At 37.1% G+C, this 14,618-nt stretch overlaps 1 long non-coding RNA gene across 2 annotated transcripts in view; it reads left to right on the top strand.

The window, feature by feature from the left end:
- The window catches only part of LOC106008454 (uncharacterized), an 87,732-nt gene extending 75,338 nt beyond the window's left edge, over positions 1-12,394 (top strand). For both annotated transcript variants that reach the window (XR_015446855.1, XR_015446854.1), the window contains one exon: positions 6,331-12,394. This is a non-coding gene — a long non-coding RNA (uncharacterized LOC106008454). The remainder of the gene's footprint in view (positions 1-6,330) is intronic.
- The last annotated feature ends 2,224 nt before the right edge of the window (positions 12,395-14,618 follow it).

Genomic DNA, 14,618 nt, shown 5'->3' with positions numbered 1-14,618 from the left:
CTCAGGACCTCGGTAGGGCGTGCACAGACCTGCCTGTCTCACATTGGTGTTTTTTAAAACTGCATTCTGCAGAATGAGTTTTAAATTGTATTCTGCAGAATGATGTTTAAACTGCATTGTGCAGAATGAGGTTCCTATGTTCTGAATATTTATGCCCTGCCCAATTCATATGTTAAAATTCTAACCCCAAACTTGATGGCATTAGGAGGTGAGGCTTTGGAAGATGGTTAACTCTGCCCTCATGAATGGTAATAGTGCCTTTATAAAAGTGACCCTAGATAGGCCTCTTACTCTTTCGGCCAAGTAAGGTTCTGGTGAAAAGACCAGCATCTTGGAAGCGAACCTCCACCACACTGAAGCTGCTAGCATCTTAATCTCAGACTTTCTTGCTTCCAGAACTGTGAGAAATTAAATTCTGTTGTTTATAAACCACTTAATTGATAGTATTTTGTTATACCATAGACTATTTTGTTACACCATAAACAGACACGGATTGAGATGTTTCATGGATCTCATTAGAAATATATGGAAAGAGAACTGAGAAGTCAAAACTTTGACTGTCACCCTACCTTTGTCAGAGTTGCTCTGTTTTTATGTATAATATATCTCTGAAATTTGTTTGATAAAATAGTTCAATTGCTAAGAAGAAAGAACATTTGAATCATACTGTTTTATATAATATGTAAGTTATTGAAATTTTGAATGGAAATATAATTTTTATTTCCCTGTAGACTAAGAACACATAGGGAAATCTTTTGAAAGAATATTCCTGCATTTTAGAAAATATCCATACCTATGGATCTTTATAAGTCTGTGATAATTAAGAATGTGTAGGATGAATAGCCTGTTAGGATCTAATGGTATAAAGATTTGGTGGGGTAGTTCAGTGGTAAAACATTTGTCAAGCATGAATGTGACCCTAGGTTCCATCCCCAGCACCACAGAAAAATAAAGATTTGGAAAAGTGGTCCTCAAATGTCCTCAATCCTTGGAGTAGATTGTAATGTCAAGTTTCCCAGAAAAGTACTAGAAAACTAGGATTCTTCAGCCTTTCAAAAGTAAACTTACAACATTGAAAGGGAACTTTCCAGAGAAAAATGAACTTACTTTTTGTTCCCAAGGATGACTGATAGCAGTGCTGGGAGTGAATGTGACAAAACAAAACGGGGAAGGACATTCCACCAGTACTGTCATGGTTCTGCCTTTACACCAAGATACAACTTCTGCACAGCATCGGAATCTCTTGAGATTGCAAAGTGCTTTAGGGCAGAAACAGTATTCCCTTCTTTTCTGTAGTTCCTTCAGCTCTCTATCATGGTTAGTTAAATATTTTATGCATTAAATGAGTGAATAAATGGTAGGGAAGCAAATAGAGCAGGAAAATTATCTTTTTTCTTTTTCTTTTTTTTTTTTTTTTTTGGTACCGGGGATTGAACTCGGGTCCTTACACTTGCGCAGCAGGCAGTGAAACCACTGAGCTAAATCCCTGGCGAAAATTATCTTTTTTGAACTCACTGAGCCTAGCTGTAGACAGATTTGTGAAGGAAGTCGTTTGTCTTTAATGCCCTTTGCTTACCAGGTATTTCTTTTCCCCAGGTGCCCAGTGCATACTCCTCTGCAAGATCATTTCATTGTCAAATCCCAGAAAGACCTCTCCCAATCTCCATCTAAGCTTTCTTGTTATGTGTCCTACTTCTTGCTCTCTATAACAGTTCTAAGGAGTTAGAGTCAGGTCACCTAAGGCTTGAGGATTCTAAGAAAGAGAACTTTTAAATTCTAGCCTCTACATAAAACTGGGGTATCCCACCATTTTTTATTATATCTAAGCACTTAGTTCTACCCATGTTGAGCAACATTTATCCACCTCTCTAGATCTTTCAATCTCTCTAAGGACAGTTTTGTATAACCCTAAGGTCATTTGATTTTTATGGACAGGCAAGCCACAAAAACATAAGGCAGCCCTTTCTTGGGTGGTCTATCTTCCTCCCCTCATGGTTCAAAATTACTTCCCCTCAAATTGATACAGTGAGAAAAGCAAAAGCCTCTGCCAGAGCAGTCCCTTATCTCCACGGATGGTTATTCTGTCCTACTTGGCTAAGAGGAAGTAAAGGATACAATTGTTTTGTTCAAATTATGAAAAATTGGTTGTTTATCAAATAGTCATGTGCCTACTGCATATAAGGTGTAGTGTTGCACAGTGGTAGATTCTGATGATTAATGCCTTAGGATATTGGTTTTTCTGTTTACTTCATCAACAAAATTCTTCAGAGAAATGATGTAAATGTTTCAGTAACAAAAGCAAACAGTACTCAAACATTCTTAAAACTAAGGCAGTTTTTATGCTAACATCAACAAATGTTTCCCAGGTTTTGTTTAAAAGCAGAGTGTGTGATATGACTATAAAACGCGACTGTTATCTTTTAAAAATAAATACGATAGGACGTACCTGTCCAAAGATACAATCCCACTTTAATGTAGCCACCAAAGAGCCCATGCTCTTGTTCTGTTGGTTGTCATTTGGAACGGACGTTAGATATCTTTTCTTTCCTTTAGCAAGCTGGCCTCAAAGGCTGGATTTGATATCCCCCTTCTGGGCTTGTGGGGAATCCTGTGCTTATATATGTTAAAAAATCTGTCACTCCAAATTGTCTTTCTCCTTTATTTGGCTGGAACTCCCTAAAAATATGAAAGGTGTCTTGTTTGATTTTTTGTTTTTTTGTCTTTAGAACCAAGCACGTATAGAACTAATTGGTCAGTAAATGTTTGTTAGTTGATTGAAACCTATCTCTGTATTACATTTTGGGCCATCTTCAGTAATAACAAATTTTTATTATTTTAATGGAGAATGTTTTTGGAAAACAAATATGAAAAAATACGGGCAAGTAAGGCATTTATCAAGCTGAATAACATTGTGTTTATTTTAAAATGAGCCATGATCATAATATATTGACTGCTTTTGGTGCTTTTGTTCTGTTATTCATAAACTGGCTCTGAAAACAACTCTGAAGAAGGAATTACAAAACATTTTGAATAATAGTAGCATCCCCAGGCAACTTCTTTGAAAGACTATATTTTTATAGCCCAGTACATATTTACAGAAAAGTCAAGCAACCATTTGCCTTGAAAATTATTAAACATAAACTCTAAGCAGCAGAATATACCGTTTAGAGGTTAAGCTCCTTACTCTGGAGCTGGGCTTCGTGGGTTTCAGTCTTGGCTTTGAAGGTCACTTAGTTGTATAGAGCTTGGCTGAGCTACTAAACCTATAGGTACCTCAGTTTTGCCCCATTTATAAATGTGTATAAATAGTACCTCCCTCACAAAGTTGTTGCAAGGATTGATCATGTAAGGATTAATCATGTAATGTGCTGGTACATAGTAAGTGTTTGAGAAGGATTAATATTATTATGTTTATCATTGTTATGTACAGGCCCCTGTGTTAGATAATACTAGAGGTAAAAAGGTATTTCTCTGCCCTCAGGAAGTTCACTGTCTAACAGGAAACATAGACATGTGATTTATATTATAGTATACTTGATAGATGTCCTTAGAAACGTTAACTGTTGTGGGAGAGACACCTAATATGGGGAAGGGTGTCATATTGGGGCTGTTCACTAAGCTCTGAATGCCCTCCAACTCAACATTATGTTATGTGCAGAGAATAAAAATGTCAGTATAACCAGATGTTTGATGTTCATGGTACTGCTAAGAACAAAAGGACATGAGTAGAGGTAACATTCTTTTAATAAAATACTTAAAACAGTTATTTAATAAAGGGAACATGTAGTGTTGATGCATGTGGAAATATTCACTGTTACTTGGTTCACTTTGAGTACAAGTAATTCTGGGCAGAGAATGAACTCCATCATCAGTGTTTGTCTCAAAAGAATTGATTCCAGTTTCATGAACTAAGATAATTTGCTGCTTCAATCCTAAAGGAATTGAATAATCTATAAAGGCTTGCCATTTTACCAAGTTAATTTAGAGCTTTGGTATGAATTTAAATTAAATCAAAATTTAATGAGTATTATTTAATAATGATGTAATCTACATGTGGAAAGTACATTGATTCTTCCATTGCTATATCTTTGCTTTTACTGATCAGAAAATATTCTTCAATTAAAATATTGGTTTTCTTTTTTTAACTCTAGTTTCCCTCTCTCAGATGTAGTTGCAAAGATGACAATTTATTTTGCAATTGCTTATTTTGTATGATTCACGAAGAAACACTTTAAAAATAACTTTGTAATAAAGACAGAAAACCATTTCTTCACAATTGTGATTCATCATAATTATTTTTGAACATTTGGTAAATCCTATTTCTGTAAACTTTTAAGAAGAACTTTAAAATCCTTTCAGAGTCTATTTAAGACCCTCCTTCGTGGATTCTACAAAGGCTTCACTTTGTGAAGAGAATAGGTTTGCGGTAATAAACATAGTATGAGACAGTGCGGCTCCATATATGTTCCTACATGCTCATCTTTTCAGTTTGTCTTCTGAGAAGTTCAAAGAAGTCAAGAGATTATTTGGGGGAATTAAAGTAATTTTGAAGAGAAACAGCATGGACCCGTAACCTTTCCAAATGGCATGGTCTGTGACTCTGGGCCTAAAGAGCAAACAGGAAGTGAGAGGTATCTCAGAGTCTTTTTCTTTCACAAGAGAAGAAAGTAAGATTAACATGCCAGATTTTGAAAAGAGACCTGCAATAGAGCTATAGACATGTTTTCTTAAGAAAGGGAATGAGAATATGGTAGTGGTAACAGCAGCCATGTACTATATTTGGCATTTATTCCAGGTTTACTTTGTTAAGCTGAATCTTCTGCTTCAGGTTCATAATTACTATTTTGGGAATAGGGAAGATACCACTCTTGAGTTGTACAGAAGAACACAGCTATCAATCCCCCAAAGCTATTAACAGTTTGTCCTAAAGCGATGGATTTTATTCTGCTGCATGGATCGTGAGCAGAGCAACATAAAGCATGCCAATATTATGAGGAAAATCTGCATTCTGAGCATGTATATTAATTGCCACCCTTTCTGGACATGAATAATAAGGTTTCCAGACTCACCTAGAACTTCCTAAAGGTTCTGAAAATGAAATTTTTACCAACTACATTTCCTGTTGTACTTCCATTATCAAGATTAAAAAGGAAGAATCTAAACATGCATTTAAATGGCAGCTTGAATTATGTTGTTCTTTCATAAGCTCCCAAGATAGCCTGATTCTCTCTACCCTTTGAGCCGCTTCTTTGCTCTCAATTCTTCTTGGGTCCAATTGACCCGGGTGCATTCACTCATTATGCTACCTCAGGGCTGCTCAGGGCCTTTCTGTATTGAAATGCTCCACCTACTTAATTCTCTGCTCTCCAGGCAGGGCTCCTACTTCCAAGTCACTAGACCTTCTCTGTGGCCTCTCAACCTGAAAATATACAAGAATAGTGATTTGTTCCCTCAAGGCCCTAATTCAGTCTTTCAAAGAAAAAGAAGTAGAAGTTTCTTTCCAGGAAGTTCATGAATCATGACTTGAAATTGTAAAATGTTATGCATTTGGAGGTTAGATAACAATAGGTTTCTTTGAATTCTCAGAGGTTATTATCCTCCAAAAAGGTTAATAAGTAGGCCACTAAGGACAGTTGTACTGAAGTTAACATAGTTTTCATTTGAACATTATTTTATCAGAGAGCTCCCGGAAATAATGCCTCAACCAAAAGATAATTTTGTAATAGAGGAAAATCATAATCCAGTGAGGAGTGTTGTTGTGGTTTGTATCTGGATGTCTCCCCAAAGCCTCATTCGCTTGTATAGGTGGGGCTTTTGGGAGGTGATTGGATCATGGGGACATTAGTCAACTGGTGAGTTCATAGCTGATTTACTGTTAGGAAGGGGAATCTGGAAGGAAGAGGTGGGTCACTAAGGATGTGCCCTGGAAGGGTTTATCTCTTCTCCACTCCTCCCTTGATCCCTCTCTCTCTCTCTCTCCCCCTCCCCCTCCCTCTGTCTCTCTCCCTCCCTCCCTCTCTCACTCTCTCCCCTCCCCCCTTTCTCTTTCTCTCTCTGCTTGTACAGCCTTCCCATGAGCAGCTGTCCTTGGCCATGCCCTTCTGCCGTGCCCTCTTACCTTGGAGCCAGCTGACTATGAACTGAAAACTCTACAAACTGAACATGGTCTGCTTTTACTAGCAACTTTCAAAGATGCCCCTTAGTGACCCCCATCTTCTGGTTAGCCAAGCCCTTGTGTAATCCCCGTCCCTTGAATGTAGACTAGATTTACTGAATAGATTTAATGGAATAGAATATGACCAAAATAATGGTTGTCATTTCTCTTACCAGGTTACAAAAGACTGTGACTTCCATTTTGCTAATACTCTCACATGCTCCCTCTGATGAAGCCTGCTGCCATGTTGTGAGGGGCTCTATGGGAAGGCCCTCCAGCCACCAGCTGCTGAGGAACTGAGGCCTTATTCTACTAGTACCCACAAAGACCTGAGTCCTGACAGAAGCCATTTGCGTGAACTTAGAAGCAGATCCTCCCTAATAGTCTTCAGAGGAGACTGCGTCCCTGTGGCCTCATGAGAAACCCTGAAGCAGAAGGTAGCTAAGCCATGTCTGGATTCCTGAAATACATGGCTTAAACTGCTGAGTTTGGAAGGGTATAATTTCTTATGCACCATGATAACTAATTCATCTTCCAAGACATAACTATTATCTTAAATGTGTTATCATTCTTATATATATCTGTATAAAGACTATTTATGTATGTGTATGGATAGGAATAATTTGTCAATTTTTTATACACCATGATAACTAATTCACCTTCTAAGAGGTAACCATTGTCTTAAATGTGTTGTTTCTCATTCTTATATGTGTCTTTGTATAAAGTCTATATATACATGTATATATGCATACACATACACACATTTGTGTGCATAATTCTCATGCATGTGTATATAGAAAAATTGTATGGAATGTTTTTAAAATTCATATGGGTGCTATGATAATAGCTGTATCCTTCTGGAACTAGCTTTTCCTTCATTCATTTTTGTATTACCTCCACTCAGTCTTTGCCCTTCCAAGAACCCTTTCTCTGTCTCCGCCACTGTGGGTTTTAGTCTCCTCCTTAGCTCAGCCCTTGCTGTTTTGTTCAGTTTACCTGCAAAAGTCCCAAGCCAGTGAATTAAGCTCAGTCCTATCTTAGACTAAGCTTAGCTTCTTCCCTTTCTAAACCAAAATCTAGGTGTAAGCTCTTCAATATCACATGGACCTCTGGGCATACCCACATCATCACTTTGGTTTCCTTCAGTAGTGGTGCTTCTCTCTCACTGTTTATCTTAAAGTTTAATGTGTATAGTAATTACCTGTGCACTTCGTTATAATGTGATTTTGACTCACTAGATCCACAAAGGGCCTGATATTCTGTATTTCTGCAACACGTCTAGGTATCACTGATGCTCATGCTCCATGGGCCACATGTTTAACAGCAAGGTTTCAGAGGCTAGAAATCTATTTGCAAAAAATTGTTTTAATTTGACAATATATATTGGACAGCAATACAAGAATTTAAATCTATCCAATGATAGAATATGATAGCTTTCTAAGGTAAGGTGGGCTAATAAACAAAACCAAATACAAACAATATAAGAAAATACTTTATGCAGTGATTTTTACCTAAAGCAACCCAAAGGAAGAAAATAATAGATTGGAGTTGAAATTAATGGAATAAGTAATAGAAAAACTATAGAGAAAATCAGTGAAGTCAAAAGCTAGTTCTTTGAAAAAATCCACAAAATTGTCAAATCATTGGCAAAGTAGAATAAGAAAAACAGATGGAAGACTCAAGTTATTAGAATCAGAAGTAAAAAAGAGAACATTACTACAGACATTACAGAAATAAAATGTAAAGGAATACTATGAACAATTGTATGCCAATAGATGGATTAAATGGACAAATTCCTAGAAAGATGCAAACTACTGAAATGAATTCAAGAAGAAATGACAAATGTTGAAATAGATTGTATAGGTTGAGCATCTCTAATCCAAAAATGTGACAACTGAATGCTCCAAAATCCAAAACATTTTCAGCACTGACATCACACCACAAAGTGAAAAATTGCATACCATGAAATTTTCTTTCATATGCAAAATCATTAAAAATATATAAAATTCCCTTCAGGCTATGTATGTAAGATATATAAAAATATAAATGTATACATGTTTAGACTTGGGTCACATCTCCAAGACATCTCATTAAGTACATGCAGATATTAAAAAATCAAAAAAATCTGAAATCAAAATTAAGATAAGGGATACTGAACCTGTAATTAAAAATAATAAACTGCCCACAAGCAAAATTCCAGGCCCAGATGGTTTACCACTGAGTACTAACAAATATTTAAGGAACTAACACTAATTCTTTACACATTTTCTCTAAAATAGAAAAGGATGGAACACTTCCCAACTCATTCTAGGAGTCCAAGATTTCCTGGATTCCAAAACCAAAGCCATCACAAGAAAACTACAGACCAGTATACTTTATAAATATTTGTGCAAATATCCAAAATAAAATACTGGAAAATTGAATACAACAACATAAAAGAGAATCATGTACTATGAAAGTGGCATTTATCCCAGGAATATAGGTTGGTTTAGCATCTGAAAATCAGTATAATATACCATTGACTAGAATAAAAACAAAATCACATAGTGCATCATCTCAATAGGTGCATAAAAAAGCATTTACAAAGTGCAACACCCCTTCACAGTGAAAATACGGAACAAACTAGAAATAGAGGGGAACTTTCTGAACTCACTAAAGGATATCTGTGAAAAATCCACAGCTAACAACATACTTAATGATGAAAGAATGGATGCTTCACCATTAAAATTAGAAACAAAGATGCCACCATCTTAACATTGTACTGGAATTCTACCCAAGGCAATTAGGCAAGAAAAAGAAGTCATCTGGATTTACTATTTATGCCACTAAAAGAATGAGCAAGAAAAAAAAACAGATTTGACTTCATCACAATTAAAAACTTGTGTTTCAAAAGACACCATATGTTTTAGTCAGTTTTCTGTCACTGGGACAAAATACCCGAGAGGTTTATTTCACTCACAGTTTCCAGTGGGTGGATCCGACACACTGTTAAAATGCACCCAAGTTCTCAAAAGGTTCTTGACTGTAGAGGAAGAAAAAGAATGGTGTCCTAGCTGGAAGGCATATTTGCAGGATTTGATGGAAGTCCTGTCGAAAAGATAATGACTAGTAGGGCACTTCCTTTGCCTTTCCCTCTTTCTGCTAATTACATAGCTCAGGGAATATCCCCCTGCCCTCCCATCTTAGCAGTATGAATGTCTCAGGTAAAAACATACCCATGTATCTTGGTTAACAGTTTCAGTTTGATAACATCATACTCAGTAATTAGGGGGCAAAGAGATACTCCCTGGTGAGCAGAACAGTAGAGTTTCAGGGGCAGTCCCTATCAGCTTCAATGATAGGAGATTAGAAACCCACTTTACTGCTTAGAAATGTGTGGCCAAATTAGGACTTGGGCCCACTCTTTCTAAACTTCAGGCTGTTTATTTGAGCCTTGCAGGGATGGAAGTAGTTGCTTACAGGCTACTTATTAAACACTAAGTAGAATGGGAAGTAAAGGAATGACTTGAAGCTCCAGGGTTTGAAATTAAAAACTCAAAGTACTTCTGGAATGATTGCCGAATAACACTCAGTGGGGAAATATGACATGAATTCCTCAAAGGGAAATTACACATAGGGATCTAAAATTGATTCCTGTTTTTCTCCCATCCCCTTTCTTTTATCGATTCCCCCCCCCATGGTTTCCTTTTCCTTTTGAACACTTTCTTCCTATTTCACATTATCTCTTATACATTTTGGTCCTTATTTACCCTTTCAGTTTCTCACACTAGATAGACAATGTGATATTTACACATATGTATCTGACTTCACTTAAAGAGTATGGTCTCAAGGACCATCCATTGAGCTATAAGTGTCTCAAGTTTATCTTTATGGCTGAATAGTGCTCCATTGTATTAAAAAAAATTTTTATCCATCGGTTGGTGGGCATTTGGGTTGTTTCCAAGCTTTAGCTATTACAAACTGTGTCGCTATAAACATGGGTGCACATATATCACTGTGATATGATGCTTTTATTCGTTTGGGAAGATACCCAGCAAGGGAGTAGCTGGGTCAAATGGGACCTCTAATCCTACTTTTTAAAGGAATCTCCACACCGGTTTCCACAATGGTTTCACCAGTCTGCACTCCCACCAACAGTGGAGAAATGTTCCTTTTTTCCCATAGCCTCTCCAGCATTTGTTTTTGTTTGATTTCTTGATAATAGCTGTTCTTTCTGGAGTGAGGTGGAATGTCAGTGTTGTTTTCATTTGCATCTCTTGAACAACCAGTGATGTTGAACATTTTTTCATATATTTGTTTGCCCCTTCTACTTCTTCATCTGAGAAGTATCTATTCTTTTCAGAGGCCCATTTTTGGATTGGGTCCTTAAATTTGAGGGGTCTAATTTTTTTCGATTCTTTATATGTTCTAGATATTAGTCTTTTATCTGAGGGGCTACTGGTTAAAATATTTTTGCACATTATGGATTGTCTCTTCACTCTGTTGGTGATTTCTTTTGCAGTGCAAAAACATTTTAGTAAGATGAGATCCCGGTTGCTGACTCTTTGCACTATTTTCCTGTGCAGTTTGGGTTTTGTTCATGAAGTCCTTGCCTACACCTATGTCCTCAAGAGCTCTACCTATTCTCTTTTCCAGAAGATTTAGTGTTTCTATTTTAATATTTAGATCTTTGATCCATTTTGACTGTAGTTTAGTGCATGGTGAGAAACATGGGTCTAGTTTTAATCTTTGGCATGTAGAAATCCAGTTTTTCCAGCACCACTTATTAAAGAGGCTATCCTTCCTCCAGTGAACATGTTTGGCCCCTTTGTCAAAGATAAGGTGGCTAAGTGTGTTTGGTGTTATTTCTGCCTCTTCTAGTGTGTTTCATTGATCTTCAGGTCTGTCTTTTTGTCAGTACCATTGCTATTTTTATCACCGTGGCTTTGTAGTATAATTTCAAGTCAGGGATTGTGGTGCCCCCTGACTTGTTTTTGTTACTCAGAATTGCTTTTGCTATTCTAGGTTTCTTCTGATTCCAAATAAATTTTAGGAATGTTTTCTCTAGTCGGGTATGCTAATGGTAATTTGATTGGGGTTGCATTAAATCTGTATAATAATTTTGGGAGTATGGCCATTTTCACTACATTGGTTCTTCCTACCCAAGAGCACAAGAGGAATAAGGCTATATCATGTACAGGTACAAACTCCCTTTTGATGAATGTGATCATTGCATATATTTAAATTGTACCAATAAAATTAATTAATAAAAAATGTGGAGATGTAAACAAGAAAAAAAAACTTATGGCATTTTCTCAGGAAGTGAACAGGGGCTGTCCAGGTGGAAAGCCAGAATTCTGATGAGATACTTTCCATCTGTGAGTCTTTGTTTATATCACTTAGCGTTCATCAACCTCCATTCCTCAGCTTGAATGAAATAATACTCCATTTACTCCCAAAGAGTGAACTGTGGTCATCCAGTCAGACCCATTTCTGATCCATTTTATCCCAAATGTCTCTTGAACTACTGGATTAGTACTCGTACTAATCTATCCTCATTATATTTTTAGTTGCATTCTCTTTATTACACTCTCCACATAGCAGCCAAAGAAATCTTTCTCAAAGGCAAACTCAGTCACATTGTCCATCTATTGCAAATCCTCCAGTAGCTCATTATTTTCAGGATAAAGATTTCAACTCCTTATCCCGATCCACAGGCCCTTCATGATCTGACACCCTCTGGCCTCTCCAGGCTCATTTCACATCATTCTTCCCTCTGAAATTTTAGTCTCCAGCCATAATAAACTAATAGGTGTTTCCCAACAAACCAATCTCTCTCACCTCCTTTGCATTAGCTTCTTGCTCTACCAAGAATGCTCCGGCCCTTTGAGCCCTCTTTTTCCTTCCCCTAACTTGCAAATCCTGTAGAATTCTATCATTACCCACCTGCTAGGTCCTCCCTCAGTCTCAACTTCTCTTCCTTCATACCCCCACCCTGACCAGCTCCCTGTGCTTCTGTCCTCCTAGTACTTATCAGCCTAATTGAAACTGCCTTTTTGTTGATTCCTCCCACTCAGTTCTGCAGGACTTTGTCTTATCCTTGTGTCCTCAGCAGAGCCTGTTGAATGAATGATGAATGTTTAAATGTTTTGTACACTGCAACTTGCTATACAAGTGTTAAGTATTATGTAATATTATTGTGTTCAGATTGTTAGTATGGTTGGCCTACTCACCCATTTGATAATAAATATATTTCAGTCACATCATTGTGGTTCCTTCTTAAGCAGATACTAAATAAAGGTTTCTACTTATGAGCACTTAGACTGGGCTAGACTCTGAGGTAACATTTTGCATGATGATCTCATTTACTCACATCATAGCAATCTTATAAGCTCGGTCCTAGTATTAAAAAAATCATCTCTATTTTTCACATGAAAAAACTATGGTGGGCTCAAAGAGGTTAAGTAGCTTGCCCAATGTCACCTAGTCAGATTTTCAATTCAGGTATTTTGAGTTCAAAATTAAAGCCCTGCTAAAGTCTTCAGATAACAACACAAGAGGTTGAAAAGGCAATCCACAAAATGGGAGGAAAAAAAATCTGTCAATTACATATCCAATAAGGAGAAAAAAAATATATATGTATATATATGGAGAGAGAGACAGAGACAGATGGGGTGGGGGAAAACCAAAAACTATACACACATCTGGAAAAGAAAAATAGTATGATCTTCAACAGATGGTGTTATCTTCTTATGGGGGACCCTAGAGGATGTTGTAGATTGCAGAAAACCCACTGCACTGCCAGCCCTTAGAGGAGAAATTGAAAATGTGTGTGTAGCAATCTCAATAACCAAGGTTATCCAAGCAGCAGTTCACTGTACTAATAAATGTCTGGGAGCTAATGGCCACCACTTTGAGCACCTCTTGTAATTGTAGAGGCCAAAGGCAACTTGTATTAATCTCATGATGTCTCAATAAATTTAGTATTAAAATATTTATACAAGCTTTTCTTTTCCTGATGTGTGTATACATTTTATGGCGCTCTCCTTCCCTCTCTTCCTCTCTCTCTCTCTCTCTCTCTCTCTCTCTCTCCATATATATATATATAAAATCACATGACACAGAATATATAGTGAACTCCTAAAACTTGACATTGAAAAAAACCATGACTTTAAAATGGACACAGGACTTGAATATCTATTTTTCCAAAGAAGATATGCAAATGGACAAAAACCACATGAAAATATGCTCAACATCACTGATCACTAGGAAAATGCAGATCAAAACCACAATGAAATAGTCACTTCATAACCATTATGATGGCCACTATCAACAAAGCAACAACAGAAAATAACAAGTGTTGGCAAGGATATGAGAAATTGGAATGTTTTCTGCATTTCAGGTGGGTATGTAAAATGGTGCAGCTGCTGTAAATATTATGGAGAGTTTTTCAAAAACAGAAGTACCATTAAATTGGAAGTGGCAGGGCAAAACAGAACTTTTAAAAGACAAGTGGCTTCTCTAAACTTCCTCAAGGCCTAGGAGGTAAACCTTCACCCCTTTCTCTTCTCAGGACAGATGAAGGGGCAGAAGATGCAGATCCTGTCCCAGGAGGTCAAAATCCAGTTTCCTTTCCACAGAGACGGAAGGGGAAAAAGGATGGGAGGGATGAATCAAACCTGGAGCTGTCTATTGTCTCATTGTATTCCTTCTCCTCCTCTTTTCCTTACTGTAAAAGGCCCTTGCACAAATTTGTGACTATGTCAGGACCCTCCATGCCCTGGTAGCTATCTTTGAATAAAGCCTTTTTCCTTGCATGGTTTGTGTGGTTTGTTTGGAGGACAGCAAGCAAACAGACCCGAGTACCTGGTAACAGTACCATATGAACCAGCAGTTCCACTTCTGGGCATATACCTCAAAAAATTGAAGCTGGGCCTCAAAGAAACATTTGTGTATATTCATGTTTATAGTAGCACTATTCACAATAGACAAAAGGTGAAACAAGCTGAGTGTTCATTAATGGATGAAGGGATAAAAAATGTGGCTTAAACACACAATAGAATAACACTAAGCCTTAAGAAGGAAGGAAATTCTGACACATGCCACAACATGGATGAATCCTGACATTAAGCTAAAGGAAATAAGCCAGTCATAAAAAGACAAATATCATTTGAATCCACTTTTTTGAGTCTTTAGAACAGTCCAGTTGATAGAGACAGAAAATAGAGTGGTAGTTGCCAGGGACTTGGGGAAAAGGGGAATTGGGAGGTACATGTACTATTTTGATTTTGCAAGATGAAAAAAGTTCTAGAGATGAATGGTGGTGATGGTTATGCAATAATGTGAATGTACTTAATGCCACCTAAAACTGGTTTAAATGGAAAATTTTGTTATGTGTATTTTAGCACAATTTAAAAACCCAAGCCTGGACTCTAACCATTTCTCAGTACTGCCTAAGTCTTAGAAAGTTCACTCCTGATGAATA

Source organism: Heterocephalus glaber, unplaced genomic scaffold (genome assembly GCF_053883595.1).
Source record: "Heterocephalus glaber isolate CG9 unplaced genomic scaffold, H.glaber_assembly_v1.0 deba00001730, whole genome shotgun sequence".
Lineage (NCBI taxonomy): Eukaryota > Metazoa > Chordata > Mammalia > Rodentia > Bathyergidae > Heterocephalus > Heterocephalus glaber.
Note: the sequence above shows the minus strand (reverse complement) of the source record. Positions and strands in the feature narration are given on the sequence as shown.